The sequence below is a fragment of the Sinocyclocheilus rhinocerous genome, unplaced genomic scaffold (genome assembly GCF_001515625.1).
Source record: "Sinocyclocheilus rhinocerous isolate Xijiao unplaced genomic scaffold, SAMN03320098_v1.1 scaffold338, whole genome shotgun sequence".
Classification (NCBI taxonomy): Eukaryota; Metazoa; Chordata; class Actinopteri; order Cypriniformes; family Cyprinidae; genus Sinocyclocheilus; species Sinocyclocheilus rhinocerous.
The window spans coordinates 515,912-533,193 of record NW_015663900.1 but is presented as its reverse complement, the minus strand read 5'-3'; the positions used below and the strand labels follow the sequence as shown (position 1 = coordinate 533,193).

The 17,282-nt window shown below is 45.7% G+C and overlaps 1 protein-coding gene and 1 long non-coding RNA gene across 4 annotated transcripts in view; both read right to left on the bottom strand.

Annotated features, from left to right (window-relative positions):
• Nucleotides 1–17,282, bottom strand: part of sgcd (sarcoglycan, delta (dystrophin-associated glycoprotein)) — a 513,027-nt gene that overhangs the window by 85,777 nt on the left and 409,968 nt on the right. The window lies entirely within an intron of this gene.
• Nucleotides 2,585–3,666, bottom strand: LOC107729040 (uncharacterized). The gene is made up of 3 exons (XR_001638547.1): nucleotides 3,554–3,666; nucleotides 2,992–2,995; nucleotides 2,585–2,596 (listed from the first exon to the last, which is right to left on the bottom strand). It is a non-coding gene; the product is annotated as an uncharacterized LOC107729040 (long non-coding RNA).

Sequence of the window (17,282 nt, the reverse complement as noted above, 5' to 3'; positions counted from 1 at the left end):
AGCCCTCGTGGCCCTCGTGGTGAATGGAGGTTTGCCTTGTGATGTATGAGCTTCGGAAGTCGGTTGCCTTAAGTGATGCTTACAGGCGAAAAAGCCCTGAATCAGTTCGTGACATTTGGTTTTAAGCCAGCCGATTTGGTCCATCCCAGAAGCGATTGTTCCAATCAGATATTGGCTGCAGGGCTTAGCCTTTAGCCCTATCCTTTTCGTGCATAAATTATTATGCTGTTCAATTCATCACGTGGAGAAAATGTCCTAGAAGATTTTGTTGATACTTCTATAAAGTGTTGTGACATGCGTATGAAACCGAATATCACCATTTCATTCATTTCAATGTTCCGCAATTATTGCGACCATTCCTTTAACACCAAACTTCACATATTTACACACATATTAATAGCTTTATCTGCTGAAAGGGGTTATACAACATTGATTATACTCCATAGGTTACAATAAGCACATCAAGCATATAAAAGACATAAAACACATTATTTGTGGATACATTTTCACTACTTATGATGAGTTTTTAAATTATTGTCGGTTGAACATCGTCCATACAACTTCTGGGTTTCTTTGTTGCAACGAATAGAGCGCAGTTTTCTGGAATAGGGAGGAAAGGAAGAATTTTCTGAGGTCACTAAAGTCACGTGGTGTAGGTCTGCTGATCTTCCCGCTCAGACGTGGAGCTGTAAATCTGTTTTTCTTGTTTATTGGATTATCGATTTATGCTGAAGCTGGTCAAAGTTTCACTGCACATCTGGTCCTTGAATGGTCTCAAACAGAGGGAGTCCTTTTCTCCTGTTGATTGAGTTAGGTTTTTAGAAGTTTCGCACATCAAGCATATATAAGACATAAAACATATTATTTGTGAATATAGTTGCCCTTTTATACTTTTAAATGATTGTCTTTTGAAATCATCTATGCGAGTTCGCGTGTTCCTTTGTTGCAATGAAAAGGGCGCGAGTTATGTAGAAAGGACAGGAGGAATGTCCTGAGGTCAAGGAAGCGGAGGTCTGCTGATCTTCCCGCTCAGACGATGGAGCTGTAAATCTGTCTTTCTTGTTTATTGGATTATCGATTTATGCTGAAGCTGGTCAAAGTTTCACTGCACATCTGGTCCTTGAATGGTCTCAAACAGAGGGAGTCCTTTTCTCCTGTTGATTGAGTTAGGTTTTTAGAAGTTTCGATCCCCTGAGGGATAAGGACCAGGCCTTGACAGGAAGCCGGTCCAGACAATTGGGCACCATGTTGATCATTCATTAATTTTACGACCGCAGATGGCTGGGGAGGAGAATCTTTAGTTTTTCCTGTGGAATGTGGAGATTCAATCGTTCATTTGTGTCTGTATACAGAGGCCCTACACATCCCCCTTTGGCTCGGTGATGTTCCTGTTGCGAACATCGGCGGGCAGTGGAACAAGAGGCAGAGAGAGAACAGGCACACACAAGACACAAACAACATCTCCATCACTAACTGAATCCTAGTGCAAGGCTTAGGTAATTTGGGATAATTAAGTTTAGAAACACTTGAGACGACTTATGGGTGCATTGTTTAGGATTATCTAGAATTGGGTCATTTTGATTGATCTAGTTGTCAGAGGTTCGACGAGGTGGTATAGGCGTAATCTCAGTCAGGTTTGTTGAGTTCTCAGGTTCAGGTTCTTGGTCAGTTTTATCACGTCGGAACATGCGTGGGACGCCGGACGTGCACTTGTTGAAAGCCCAAGACCGAATGATTGGCGCGCCAGCGGGCGGAAGGCGAGCAATAGCTTCTAAGGCTGTGTCAACAGGAGTCAGATCAATAAGTTGCGTTCCTTGCTCCTTGATCCTATTTTCCAATTCTGGATCGAGGACGAAGGAATGCTGTTTGAAGAAGGGTGAGATTTCGAGTTCGGCCTGATACTCGTCGTCGGTAAGGTGATACAATGCTAAATCATCAATACGGAGGATCGAGCCCTTAGGGACAGTGATCCATAGAGTTTGGTTGGGCAGGATAATGCGCGTGGCAGTGTCGTGTCGATCGTAGGTGAGGGTAGCCGTACGCGCTGGGGTGTCGACTAGCCATCGGTTTCAACGTGATGTTCCTGGTGCGAACATCGGCGGGCACTGGAACAAGAGGCAGAGAGAGAACAGGCACACACAAGACACAAACAACATCTCCATCACTAACTGAATCCTAGTGCAAGGCTTAGGTAATTTGGGATAATTAAGTTTAGAAACACTTGAGACGACTTATGGGTGCATTGTTTAGGATTATCTAGAATTGGGTCATTTTGATTGATCTAGTTGTCAGAGGTTCGACGAGGTGGTATAGGCGTAATCTCAGTCAGGTTTGTTGAGTTCTCAGGTTCAGGTTCTTGGTCAGTTTTATCACGTCGGAACATGCGTGGGACGCCGGACGTGCACTTGTTGAAAGCCCAAGACCGAATGATTGGCGCGCCAGCGGGCGGAAGGCGAGCAATAGCTTCTAAGGCTGTGTCAACAGGAGTCAGATCAATAAGTTGCGTTCCTTGCTCCTTGATCCTATTTTCCAATTCTGGATCGAGGACGAAGGAATGCTGTTTGAAGAAGGGTGAGATTTCGAGTTCGGCCTGATACTCGTCGTCGGTAAGGTGATACAATGCTGAATCGTCAATATGGAGGATCAAGCCCTTGGGGACATTGATCCATAAAGTTTGGTTGGGCAGGGTATTGTGCGTGGCAGTGTCGTGTTGATCGTAGGTGAGGGTAGCTGTACGCGCTGGGGTGTTGACTAGCCATCGGTTTTAGCTTGTGTTGCCTCAATTTGTTGACGGCGGCTATTCACAACGATTTACAACAATTTTGATTAAGGGACCTGGATTTAAAGATGAGTTAAGGGAGTTCCCTGGTGAGGGGACTGGGGGGAAAGGAGAACATGGAGAGAGAGGAAAAAAGAAAAGAAAAACAATGAGACACAAGGACACTGAATGAGGATAGACAGCAAGGGTAAGTGTCACATGTGTAGAACAACTCCTCTCTACTAGAGGTTGGTCCTAGCTGTGCGGCGGAGGAGAGTGTGTAGGTGTTGTGTTTAAGAAAGTTAGCTATATGTTTTCCTAGAATGACAGAAATTATGTTAGTGTTGTGTAGAGTATGGGATTGTCGGTCTGTGTCAGTTGGTTTGATCTTCCCCCTTTTCCTGTCAGTTGGAGCCCTGTTGCCTCTTTATCTGGTTTCAATGGACCCATCGAAGGACTGGCTCGCTGCACCCTTGTCTGATTTTGATTTGATAGGCCACAGGTGAGATCTTGTCCATAATCTCGTGGGGTCCTGTCCAGTGAGGTAGGAATTTCTTTGACAGGCAATGGGAAGCGTTCTGCCTTGGTTGGGTGAAGCTGTAGTACCACACTTTGTCTCCGATGTTGAGCTCTTTTTGAGAGGCCTTTTGGTTGTAGTAGGCTTTACGACCTTCCGCGCCTCTTTGGAGTTGTTGCTGCACGAAGGCGAAAGTCATTCTCAGGTGTTGATGCAACTTTTCCAGGTACTGGTGAGTGGTGTAGGCGGTGACGAGGTTCATGTTGCCAGGTTGGTACAGCAGGTGTAGCGGTAGTGTCATTTGTCGCCCCGTCATCATTTCGAACGGGGGTACTCCGGTAGACCGGTGAGGGGTGGCCCTGATGGCCATCAGTACCAGAGGAAGCTTAATATCCCAATCCTTTTTTATTAGCGGACACGTACTTCTTCAACATGCTGACCACTGTCCAGTTGACTCGTTCCACTTGACCTGAGGAAATTGGGTGATAGCTTATATGGAGCTTGGCCTGTATACCCAGAAGTTTCCACACTTCCTTCATGACTTCGGCGGTGAAGTGGGTTCCTCGGTCAGAGTTGACCCTTAAGGGCAGTCCGAACCTTGAGAAGATGTGGTTCATCAAAAGGCAGGCTGTCGTTTCTGCTGTATCGTTGGGAGCTGGGAGACACTCTACCCACTTTGTGAATTCGCAAACAATGGTGAGGAAGTATTTGTTACCCCGTGTTGACCGTGGTAGGGGTCCCACCCAATCTATTTGGAGGTCCGACCATGGGAAGGTCATTCCTTTCCGTTGCAGTGGTGCTCGGTGATTTGGATTTGCCGGTTGGAACTGGCAACACACCAGGCATCCTTTTACGTACTCCGCCACGTCCTGCTGCATGCCAGGCCAGTATGCTACTTGCTTGAGCGTTTCGTAGGTGGCCTTGGTGCCATGGTGTCCAGCGCATGGTGAATCGTGGGCGTGCGTCAGCATTATCCCCCTTTGGCCCTGAGGGACTACGAGCTTTGGCGCAGTGAGGGGCTCAGGGACATATGTGAGGACGCCGTCTTTGAGATGCAGCATGTGCTTGATAGAGTTGAGCGTGCGGAGGTCATAGGAAGTGGCTAGGTCGGAGGTGGGAATGGGATGAGTTAATGGGTCTGAAAGGTGAGCTGCAATAGTTTGCAGTGTTGGATCCGAAGCTTGGAGGGTGAGAAGATCATCAGTGGCGAATTGAGGTGAGAGTTCAAAGTGGGAGGAGGCGGGGTTTTGCGTGCTGGCGGTGGGTTATGGTTGCCACTGACGGGTTGGGTGGGAGTGCAGGAAATGTCCAGGACTTTCCGTGTAATGCATCTGCTTTGGCGAGGGCATCAGTTTGGTCATTGAGATCTTTGTCTTGTCCTGGTTGACGTGAGTGGCCTCGGACCTTTTTCCAATAAACGATCATGTCATGTTCAGTGATGGCATCGCATGCTTAGAAGAGTTTCTGATGTTTGACAGGCTTGTTGTTAGCTGTCTTGAATCCATTCTGTTTCCATCCAGCTAGATGGCATGTGAAGCTTAGACGGGCATAGTTCGAGTCGGTACAGATGAGGAGTTCTTTGATGTTGTGGGATGCAGCAAGTTGTAGGGTGATGAGGATGGCCGCTATTTTTGCATATTGTGATAAGTGAGGGCCTAATTTGAATTGTTGCGGTGGGAAAGGGTTGTTGTTGAGCCAGACCACACCCGCTCCAGCCTTCAAGTTGCCCTGTTGATTGTAGGAGCAGCCATCAACATATGCTGTGGGCATCCCTTCACACACATTCTCCTCGAAGTACCTGTGGTTTTTCAGTTGTGTTTGTGAAGGTTCTTTGGGTTCTGCTGCTGTGTGCAATGTGTCCGTTGAACAGTTCTGGCAGGCTGCTAGCCCGTTTCCTAGAGATGATTTGTGGTTTTGGGCATATCTTGCCTCGACATCCCGTCCTTGGAGCGTCATTAACCAGGTAGCTATGCGTGCGTTGGTTACCACGCCATCCCTGATTCGTTGGCTATTGAGGAAGGTGACTGGCTGGTGACATGTTTCAATAATAACCTTCTGAGCTCCAATGTAGTTGGAGAAACGCTGGATGGCCCACACAGTGCAAAGCAAAGCTTTTTCGCAGTCTGAGTACTTGCATTCTGGGGGAAGCAGCGTTTTGCTGGCGTAAGTGACCACTCACTTGTCTTTGTCGTGGAGCTGGTACAGGCCTGCGCTGAGGCAGTGATTGGAGAATCCAGCGTCCAGATAGAATTCCTTTCCTGGGTCTGCGTAGGCCAGGCACGGGGTGGAGCACAGGCGTTGTTTGAGCTCGCTCATAGCTGTGTCCTAGGCTTCCGACCAAACAAAGGGCTTGTCCTTTCTCAGGAGGGAGGTTAGTGGTCGTGCGATGTCAGCGTAGTTTTCAATGAACTGTCTTGAGTAATTGCACACTCCCAGAAAGCTTCGCAGCTAGTGTTAGTGGGTGTCCTTATGTTTTGGATTGCTTGGGTGCGGCTGGACTGTGGTTCGATGCCATCTTGTCCGACAAGCAGGCCGACATAGTTCACTTTGGTTTTACACCATTGTCATTTGTGGAGGGCGATTTTCGCTCCTGCCGTTGCCAGCTGGTTCAGGACGTGATCGATTTCTTTGAGGTGGTCTGCCACATTTGAACTTTTCAAAAGAACATCATCCAAGTAAACGAGGTTGCCTCTGGTTCCGGCATCAGGGCATGCTTTGTTCAGGAAGATGTTGAATTCTGCTGGTGAGTTGGCATAGCCAAAGGGGCAACATGTGAAGGTGTATTGTCGATTGCCAAAGATGAATGCCAGCTTGTGTTGGTCATCAGGGTGGACAAGGATTGTCCAAAATCCTGAGGTGACATCCAGCGTGGAAAGGATCATTGAGCCTTTGATTTTGGGAATCTCTTGGTCCAACTGAGTCATAGGCCATCGCGATAAGGGTACTTGCTGGTTTAATTTGCGATAGTCAATGGTGGGCCGCCATTTGCCATTGGGCTTTAGACTGGCCATATCGGGGCAGAGTACGTGCTTTTACAGGGGCGGATGACCCCCTTTTCCAACATGGAGTCTATGATTTATTGCACTGGCTCATATGACGCAATTGGAATCTTGTACTGCCGCACAAATGTTGGTGGCTCATTTGGGCTTGTCGGGATGCGCACCTTGTGGGTTTCATGGGGTCTTGTGAATGTTACGGTGTCATCGTATTCGTCTGATATTAGTTGGGCTGGTATGGGGCCTATGACAGGTATCGTTACCTCAAAGTCGTGAAACGCCTGGTTGATGAACCATCCCAGGTGACTGGCTTTGGGAATGTTGATGTCTTTGGCCGTACAGTTGTTGAACAACACATACACAGCACGAGATGACACTTCAATGAGAGGTGTGGCTTCCAAGGTCAGTCCTAGTCTTAGGCAGGTCCTGGAAGGTTGGAAGAAGCCTAGCTTACTGTCGAGAGAGTGGCCAGGTCACATGTTGAGGCGGACGCTGACACTCTTGCTGTAGGCAGGTATTGCAGCTTCTTGCTCACTGATCATGGCACATGCGTCTGGCATTGTTTGACCAGATCGAAGGTTCTTGAGGTTGACTGCAGTGGTAAGTTGGTGCGACAGGGGAGCCCATATGACGTTGTTCACGATGTTCACACAGGCATTGAGCCAGACCATTATGTCTGCTCCAATGTAGATGTAATGCAGTAGGTTGGGGACAACGAGGAAGTAGTGACTCAGGTGTCTGTTGTTCCATCGTATGTCCACAGCGCAGATGATCTTGGAGCTAGCCATGTTTGTCGAGTAGGGATTGAGAGGGAAGCGGCTGTGTTTTGAGACGTGTGGGAGGCTCTGCTGTCTTTGCTTCAATGTTCTGAAAAGCTTCAGGCTGATAGCGGAGTTCTCCACCCACAGGGCTAGTGCTGTGTCGGACCCTGATGTGTCGTGGACATTTATGGCAGTCACGAAGGGGGCCTGAGTCTGAGTCAGGCGCATGCAATGAGCAGAGGAAAGGGTCCAGGTTATTGCTGCTTGGAGTTGAGCTTGGCCCTGGCCCTGGCTTTGACATTGCATCATCAGTCAGTGAGTTGGCGGCGGTGTCTGTGGTTTGACACTGCGACTCATTGGAGTCTACTGGAAGGGCTTCGACTTTGATGTGGCGTTCAATGATGATGGAGAGGTAAAACTTTCTTGCTATACCTTTCTCAATGAGGTCGCCCAGGAGTTGAGGGACTGGAGTTTGGGATGAGACAGGTAGGATGTCAGGACTGATCTGGTGTTATTCGGAGGAGTGGCAGACGACCAAGATAGCACTTTCGGGAACTTGAGTGGTTTCGTCAGCAGGTGCTTGTTGGACGCTGCTGTGATCTCTGCTAGTCAGGCTGACTCTGGTTTCTCTTTCTTTTCCCACTTCCGATCCTCCTCCTTTCGTTGGAAGAACTTTTTCATCATCATCTTCATCAGTTCTTGTTAGTCAAAACACGGTGATGCCTTTTGTTCTTGTGTGGATTCAGTTTGAGCTTGGTCAGCTTGGAATCTTTGTGAATTCTTTTGTCGATTCCTGGGACTGGTGGCTCCAGGGTGTGTTTGTCGTTTTCCCTTGGAGGTTCCGTTGGATTCCCACAAGCCTTTTCCTCTTGAGTTTCCAAATGAGTTTGGCTGATTCCATGATCTCGCCCATTGATTCTCATAAGGTCTGGATTGGTCCCATGATTTCTCCCAGTGATGTCCAGGTGAGTGTTGTCGTCCACGCGGTCCATCCCAGCAGTTGTTCCTCTGTTTAGGTCGGGTACCAGCGTGGGAGTCCCGTTCTCTGTGGGGCGAGGGTGCACTCCACTCTTTGGGTGGCGGCTTGGCATGGTCTTGATGTTGGGCGCCCTCTAGAGCCAGCCCCTGACTTTGAGTGTTGAAGTCAAGAACTGCTGTGGATTTGGCGCTCTTTTCCGAGGCCATCTTTTGTTTGCCGTAAGCTTTGTGCGCCAAGTCTCGCAACTGTTGCACTCATTGTTCGCGGACATGCAAGGACGCCAAGATGGTGGCTTAGTATGCTCGTCTGAGTCGGCTGTAGTAGGCTTGAGGAGATTCATGACGACCTTGTTTCGTCTCCAGGGCAGCCACTAGTCCTTGTTCTGACTCAGGGTCAGCGAATTCTTTAATGAGGGCTTCTCGGAGCAGGTGGTAATCAGTCTTTGTGTGAGCAGACTGCCGGTCCAGGAAGCTGCGCACTTCAGGGCTGGATGTTGTTCGGAGCAAATAGAGTCTGTCTTTGTCAGTGACATTGGGTCTCATTTCCAGGTAAAAAATCGCCATATCGCAGATAAGCTTGGACATCCTGGCTACCTGGCACAATTGGGGTGAATTTGCCAATGTTCCTGGTGAGCTTGTCGAGGTCTTTGAGGTCCAAGCCATGCGATGATCTGTGGCTGGTTGGAGCAGGTCCTTTTAGCTTTGACGTGAGGTAAAGTTCTTCAGAGGGAGCTGGTGAATGTTTCAGCACTGCCCCCTCCCCCTTTTGATCACGTGTCAGTCCAGGAACAGGGGACCCGGTCCTGCTCGGCAGGGGTGAGACTGGTGCTCATCGTGTCCTTGTTGGCTCAGGGCACAGATCGTAGGCATGTTCCTCTTTGACGCTGTCTGACTCCTCTTTGAGGTAGTCCAGCTGTCGTGCTAGGCGGCTGATCTCATTTCTCAACTCATCCAGGTGAGTTTCAAGGGCATTAATTCTGCTGTTCTTATCTCTGAAGTCAGCCTTTGCCTTTTCCAGGAGCTATTCTGCATACTGTAGCTTGTTAGTGAGATCAGCGTAGTCTGCCTTTCCTTGTTCCATTTCTCGGGTAGTAGCTGCTAAGGTCTCTTTTAGCCTGGTGATCTCCTCCTTGGTGCCTTGTTCCACCTCATTGGGCCCTTCCTGTCGTTCCTGAGCCTCCAGTTCTAGCTGTTCGATGCGTCGTTTGGGGCGTGTCAGCTCCTGCTGGAGATGGGCGGCCAGCCTGTCGCTCAGCTTGAGGGTGGCGATGAGTGTCTGACTTAAGGAGCCAGTGATCTTGGCTAGTTCTTTGTGACTGTAGCTCTGACTTGGGTCTTGTTTCATGAGGTTTGCTATGTTGTCATCCAGCTGGTCCTGTGTCTGATGCCTCAGTGTTTCAGCGGCTTTAGGTAGGAGGCTGTCTGTTGCAACACTTAGCCATGTCTCGAGGTCCTCCCAGTGGCCAACAGGGTCTGTTGTGCGAGACATGTTTTGACGTGGTGAGGGAGATCTAGAACCAAGACTGACACAGACCTTGAAGAGGAGAAAACAAAACAAAACAACACAAAACAAACAAGGCAAAACAGAGGTGTAAGTGTGGGTTGTGTATGGAGTACCTCAAGGCTCAGTACTAGGGCCATTGCTCTTCACGCTTTACATGTTACCCTTGGGAGATATTATCAGGAAGCACGGTGTTAGCTTTCACTGTTATGCTGATGATACTCAGCTCTATATTTCTTCGCAGTTGCATTATTGACACACTATTTTCCTAATTAATGCTGTTCAGTTGCTTTGACACAATCTGTATTGTTAAAAGCCCTATATAAATAAAGGTGACTTGACTTGACTTGACTTGACTTGGGTTGACGTTGAGTGTGTAATGGGCAGGTGAGTGTGATTCTCAGCGACTGTGATCCTCTGGTGGGCGTGCTTCTAATTTGTAGTCTCTGCAGGGGAAATTAGTAAGCACACACAGGTAGCACAGCTAGAGAACAGATGGAGAAAAGAAGAATAACAAATAGAGCAAGGAACAGAATAATAATTGGCTGCTTCCACTTTTCCTATAAGAGAAAGTTTTTTTTTTTGTAAAGAAAGATTAGAACTAATGGTAAAATGTGTGTGCAAGACAAAACTAAAGTGTGTCTTATACACAGCGCTGATGCATATTGAACAAGCCTACATTCTCATGTCTGTTTTGTATCATGTTTTGGTTTGTTCTGTTTATGTTTATTAATAAAACTGCACTTGGGTTCTCACAATGCTCGCCTTCAGTGGACTAATCGTTACAGAAAGTTAGACCAGAATATGAACCCAGCAGTTCGCCTCCTGTGCCTTCGCCAAGGCCATCGAACTATTGAGGACTATGTGGTAGACTTTTGTAAAGTTGGATTTATTCATGCCACAACCACCAAGCCAGGGCCTTCAACTGTCATGCCAGAGTCTACAGAGCCTGTCCACATCATGTCTGCCAATCCAGAGCCTGTTCATGACATGCCTGCCACGCCAGAGCCTCTCCACGTCATGCCTGCCAAGCCAGAGCCTGTTCAATTCATGCCTGCCAAGCCAGAGCTTGTTCATGTCATGCCTGCCAAGCCAGAGCCTGTTCACATCATGCCGGCCAAGCCAGAGCCTGCCCACATCATGCCTGCCAAGCCAGAGCCTGTCAACATCATGGCTGCCATGCCAGAGCCTCTCCATGTCATGGCCTCTAGACTAGAGCCTCATCATGTCATGGCTGCCACTCCAGAGAATCGACTCAACATGGCTACCACACCAGAGTCTCAACACGTCATGGCTGCCACACCAGAGCCTACAGCCAACATAGTTGCCATGCCTGAGTCTCCAGCCGTCATGGACACCACTCCAGTGCTTCCGGGTGAATCCCTGTCACGGCCAAGGAGGCCTTCCCTGAACCCTCTGCCTGTCCTGTCACGGCCAAGGAGGCCATCCTTGAACTCTCGGTTTTGTTTTTCTGTTGGAATTTCTTTTCTCTCTCACTCTGTTTTTCACGAGTTCATCAAACAACTGTGATAAGTCGTAGAATAATTTAACAATCAAGGTGAGTCATGGCTTCTTCTGCTTGCCACATGTATAGTGTATATTGTCAGATGTGAGGGATTCACATGTGATAAATTCAAGGAAATAGTTAGGCTGACAGAGAAGATTTCAGAACTAGAGACAAGCATCCAAAGCTTGTTCAAGCCTTAGATAGGGATTTGGATGTGACTAGCTTAGCCAATCCTGTACATTGTTCGGTTCCGGTTGCAGAGCCCCCACAGCAGTCTGGGTCACTGTGAGGTGGCATAGTCACAGGACAAAACACCGCTCTGCCGTTACGATCAAAAATTAAACCGGTTCTCCCCACTCAGTGACACACCCACTGAGAAACCTGATGAAAGTGTTCTAGTTATTGGCGATTCTACTGTATGGAAAGTGAAAAAAGAGAGACCAGCCACTATATTTCAATGTTTACCGGGAGCCAGAGTGCCTGACATCTTGGCAAATTTAAAAGTGCTGGCTAATGCTAAACATAAATTCAGTAAGATTGTTATTCACGTCAGCAATAATGATGTTAGAATTTGCCTGTCGGAGATCACAGAAAATAACATTAAAGAGGTGTGTGAACTTGCAAGTACGATGTCAGACACTGTAATATGCTCTGGCCCCCTCCCTGCTTACTGTGGTGACACGATATATAGCAGACTGTTGTCACTCAATGGCTGGATGTCTAAGTGGTGCCTGCAGAATAACTGTTCAAAAGAGATGGTCTTCATCCATCCAGGGGTGGTGCCACTCTTCTCTCTAGAAATATGGCACATAGTCTTAAAGTTTGTACTTGACTAGCCGGGACCCAGGTCAGAAGGCAGACAGACTGGCTAAACCGACCATCTACTAGCTGCCTCATTTCACAGAAATCAGTTAATTCTCAACACATAGAGACTCTTTCACCTAGATGTCATACTACAGAGACTGTTTCTGTTCCAAAATAATTTAAGTGTAACAATTTAATTGATGTTCAAAAAAACAAAAAACAAAACAAACAAACAGATATAATACAGATAAACAAATGACAAAGCTTGGCTTAATGAATATTAGATCCCTTTCTACAAAAGTGCTTTTTCTAAATGATATGATCACAGATCATAACCTAGATGTGCTCTGTTTGAGAGAAACCTGGCTAAAACCAGATGGCTACATTACTTTAAATGAGTCTACTCCCCAAGATTACAGTTATAAACATGAGCCTCGGTCCAAAAGGTAAATGGGGAGGAGTGGCTACAATTCATAGTAACATTTTCAGTATTTCTCAGAGCTCTGGTTTCAAGTATAATTTGTTTGAAGTAATGGTGGTTCATATAACATTATCTAGAGAAATAAGTGTTAATTATAAATCCCTGGTGACGTTTGTACTGGCTACTGTATATAGGCCACCAGGGCACCATACAGTCTTTATCAAATAATTTGCTAATTTTCTATCTGAGTTAGTGCTGGCTGCAGATAAAGTTTTAACTGTGATTTTAATAACCATGTTGATAATGAAAAAGTTGCATTGGGATCAGCATTTATAGACATTCTGAACTCTATTGAGGTCAGACAACACGTGTCAGGGCCTACTCATTGTCGTAATCATACATTTGATCTAACACTTTCACTTGGAATTCATGTTAATGGCATTGAAATTCGGCAGCAGAGTGATGATATCTCAGATCGTTATCTAGTCTAATCAACAAAACCAACAACGTGTATGTTGACCATATTCTATCTATTCTATCTAGCTACTAAAAGAGGTGCTTCCAGAAGTCATAGATCCTCTTCTGAATAATATTAATTTGCCAATGTCATTAGGATATGTGCCAAAATCCTTCAAACTGGCTCTTATTAAGCCTCTCATTTAAAAAAAACACACACACACACAACTTCATCCTAGAGAATTAGTTAATTACGGACCAAACTCAAATCTACCTTTTCTGTCAGAAATACTAGAAAAGGCACTATCCTCTGAGCAATGTTCCTTCTTAGAGAGAAATGGTATCTGTGAGGATTTCCAGTCAGGATTTAGACCGTCTCATAGTACTGAGACTGCTCTCATCAGAGTTACAAATGACCTGCTCTTGCCGATCGTGGTTGTATTTCCCTGTTAGTGCTACTGGATCTTAGCGCTGTGTTTGACACTATCGACCACAATATTCTTTCGAGTAGACTACACAATTATGTTGGCATTAGTGGAATTGCATTGGCATTGTTCAAATCTTACTTATGTCAAGTCAAGTCAAATCACCTTTATTTGTATAGCGCTTTTAACAATACAGATTGTGTCAAAGCAACTGAACAGCATTAATTAGGAAAATATTCTGTCAATAATGCAAAATGACAATAGTAAACACTCAATTTTCAGTTAAAGGCAGTTCATCATTGAATTCAGTGATGTTATCATCCAGCTCAACTGGTTCCTGTGGTCTTGCCCCGGTGGTCGTCTAGGAGACAAGGTCTTCACTGGGGATCTGTCTCTGGGGCTCATCTAGTTGTCCTGATCTCCGCTGATATTCAGGGCTGTAGAGGTCCTCTCTAGGTGCTTATCCACCATCTGGGCTGGATACGTACCAGGGCCGGAGTGGGAGTCATTTTCAGCCCTGGAGTTTCATGCCTTAGAGCGGCCCACTTTAGTTCACGACTATTACAATAATGTAATTAAAACTTCAGTCGGATATAAGTCTGCAATAGTGCACTGTTCACTACAGACTTGTAATTCATTATATTTTTCTACAGCTTTGTTTTTTTAAAATTATTTTACTGGCCTTTTCAGCGCTGCCTTTGCGCTTTCTATTATACATTTTTTAATCTATTATTTTTTGCTCGCATATCTCCAACAAAATATTTGTAGGCCTACTGTACCATAATGTCTGCCTGCAGTTAAAAAGTTCTCAGAAATAATCACATTTGTTTTGCTTAACCTATATTCCAAAAATATTTTTAATGTCATACAAAAAAAAAAGTAATCGGCCTGAGTAAATTGTACCATTATAAAATCGTGACTGCACAAGTAGTGTAGTAATTTAGGAGGTGAAAATACTGTGAAATTACATACATACAAATGGCAAGAAATTTGAAAGCATAACAACTGAACGTTTATGAAACGTCTATGCACTTAAATTGTTTTATAATCTATTATTTTTTGCTCGCATATCTCCAACAAAATATTTGTAGGCCTACTGTACCATAATGTCTGCCTGCAGTTAAAAAGTTCTCAGAAATAATCACATTTGTTTTGCTTAACCTAATGTCATACAAAAAAAAAAGTCATCGGCCTGAGTAAATTGTACCATTATAAAATCGTGACTGCACAAGTAGTGTAGTAATTCAGGAGGTGAAAATACAGTGAAATTACATACAAATGGCAAAAAATTTGAAAGCATAACAACTGAACGTCTATGAAACGTCTATGCACTTACATTTTTTTAACTAAAATGGCTATTATTGCAACCATATAACCTATGAATGAATGAAAATGCATATTTTTCAATTAAAGAAAACGTGTGGGCTGAGTGTGGGCTGCTTCTGGTGCTTAGATTTCTACTTCAATAAAATGAGGTCCAAGTTTAAGAATGCGCAAGAAGTACATTTTTAAAAAATGTATTTTCCTCTCTATTTAACAGCCTTAACTTACAATAGTGAAAGACGTCTCCCCTCAGGTAGATTAAATGTTTTCCTGCCTTGCTAAATTTTGGGCTCATGATGAAAAAATTGCATTCGCCCAAACTGATTTGCCAAAATCAAATCGCGGATGCAAGCGCGAGTCCTGCTCGCTGTGAAACAGGAGCAGCCGGCAAAGGATTCCGCTTGGTCTTAAAGCCTTCATCAACCGGCTACGTTCACAAATAAAACAATATTTTGCGCAAAAATAATGATTAATTATCAATTGAGAATATGTTATTCACATGGTCTGGTGGTCATATGGCGTATGCCTGCGAATACGGGACAAACTTTGTTATAACTTTCATATGGGACGCTTCTTTGATGCCTTAAATACGGGCATCCATATTTCAACCCCACAGCAGTGGCATGACAGTACCGGCCCCCCGCGGCCAAAAAACAGACCAGCCCACCGGGAATTTTCCCGGTGCTACCGATTAGCCAATCCGTGCAGTTGCTTTGACACAATCTGTATTGTTAAAAGCGCTATATAAATAAAGGTGACTTGACTTGACACTATTTGAAGAGAACTGACCTGGATGATGACATCACTGAATCATCAATGAACTGACCTTGACTGAAAAAATTACTGTTTGTTATTGTCCTTTTGCATTGTTGACAAAATATTTTCCTGTTTGACACTGTAAAGCTGCTTTGACACAATCTGTATTCTATAAAGCGCTATATAAATAAAGGCTTGATTTGACTAGAGTTGACTCTGCCTGTTGTGCCACGGCCAAGGAGGTCGTCCATGAACCCCTTGTCTGTCCTGTCACGGCCATAGAGGCCATCTCTGAACACTATGCCTGTCATGTCATGGCCACGGAGGCCGCTCACAGCCTCTCTGCCTGTCATGCTACAGCCACTGAGGCTGTTCAAGGATATTCTTCCTGTCATGTTGTGGTCATGCAGGCTGTTCATGAACTCTCTGCCTTTCATCTTACTGCCACTGAGAGTGTTTAAGTTTACTCTGCCTGTTCTGTTATGGCCAGGTGGTCTGTCCATGTCTCTGCTCCGCCATGGCCTCCTGACCTGTGGTCACCTGCTTCGCTCTGGTTGCCTGCTCCACCGGCTCCACCCTGGTGGTCATCTGCTCCACTTTGGGGATCCTCGGTCCCGCCTGCTCTGCCCTGGTGGTCTTCAGCTCCGCCTGCTCCTCCCTGGTGGTCTTCACTCCACCCTGGCTTCCTGCTCTGCCAGCTCCACCATGGTCTCCGCCACTGGTACATGGACCAGTTCGTCCACTGCTCCACGGTCCAGGCCCACTTCTGCTCCATGGACCAGACCTGCCATTGCTTCATGGTCCAGGTCCATCACTGCTCCACGGCCCATGGTCTTGCCCACTGCTCCACCATCAATGGTTTCCATCATTGATTCACGGACTAGACATGCCGTTGCTCCATGGCCCAGGCCTGCCACTGCTCCACGGTTCAGGCCCACCACTGCTCCACAGTTCATGCCGTGATTCAGGCTCTGTTGCCCTTCACGGGCATGACCTTCCATCCCTCCCCTGTTCTACCTCTGCTCCACCACCCTCCTGGACTTTTTGAGTTTTGTTGGGTTGGGGTGGATGTTACGTTAGGGCACCTGGAGCCACCCTTAGACGGGGGGATATGTCACGCAAATTTTTGTTTCTTGTTTAGGTTTTGTTATCTTTTATTTTGTATTTTCTTGTCTTGGTTCCTGCCTTGTCATGTGTTTCCCTGACCCTGTGATATGATCCGGCCATGTGGTCCTTTTGTTCTATGTGTCATGTTCTCATTAGGTGTGTTCGCGGCGCTGTGCAGATCAATCGAAATCTGTTGTTTGAAACATCAAACAATGTTTCTCTGGCTAATACCAAAAGATACGGTTGAATTAAAGGTAGTTGAGTTGTATTAAAAACTATATATCTCTTGAAAGTTAAATATCGACGCACGCTGTGACGCACCTGTCATCTGATGGGGGCGTAACTTAGCGATCGGCTTTTTGCACAAATAATAATTAATTTTTTTCTTCAACATTTTTCATATATGTGTGTGTGTTTTGTGGGGAATGTGGCTTTATCTGCATGATTACCATCTGTATGTCCGCACAGCAGCATGTGATTACTGTGTGTATGACAGCTATCAGTGAGAATGCGGTCTATATCAGGGGTGGCGAACTCTGGTCCTGGAGAGCCGCAGTCATGCAGAGTTCAGCTCCAACCCCAATAAAAACGCTATCAGTGTGAATGCTGTCTATATGAATAGAGTGTGATTATTGACTATATGGCCGGCCATCTGTATAATTACCATCATACAGATGGCCATCAGCATGTGATTACTGACTGTATGAGCAGCTATCAGTGTGAATGCTGTATGTCTAGCAATCACAGGATGTACTTGGCATACATACACTGAACAAAATTATAAACGCAACACTTGTTTGAAATAGAAACTCATGAGACATGTGACTTTCAACCCATTACTTTTCTGGACTGATTTCATGTATTTTTATATGGAAAAAAAAAAAATTCAAGGCACTTCAGTGTCTATAAATTGTTATCTTTTTGAGCATTATCAACTCTGGATGATGGATAGTAAAGCCCAAAGGGTCTTCT